The sequence below is a fragment of the Bison bison genome, unplaced genomic scaffold, assembly GCF_000754665.1.
Source record: "Bison bison bison isolate TAMUID 2011002044 unplaced genomic scaffold, Bison_UMD1.0 scf7180017864498, whole genome shotgun sequence".
Classification (NCBI taxonomy): domain Eukaryota; kingdom Metazoa; phylum Chordata; class Mammalia; order Artiodactyla; family Bovidae; genus Bison; species Bison bison.
The window spans coordinates 8004817-8005162 of record NW_011495057.1 but is presented as its reverse complement, the minus strand read 5'-3'; positions in this window follow the sequence as shown (position 1 = coordinate 8005162).

The following is a 346-nucleotide window of genomic DNA, read 5'->3' as shown; positions in this document are numbered from 1 at the left end:
ATGGAACAAAATAGAAAGCCCAGAGATAAATCCATGCACATATGGACACCTTATCTTTGACAAAGGAGTCAAGAATATACAATGGATTAAAGACAATCTCTTAATAAGTGGTGCTGGGAAAACTTGTCAACCACTTGTAAAAGAATGAAACTAGAGCACTTTCTAACACCATACACAAAAAATAAACTCAAAATGGATTAAAGATCTAAATGTAAGACCAGAAACTATAAAACTCCTAGAGGAGAACATAGGCAAAACACTCTCCGACATACATCACAGCAGGATCCTCTATGACCCACCTCCCAGAATATTGGAAATAAAAGCAAAAATAAACAAATGGGACCTA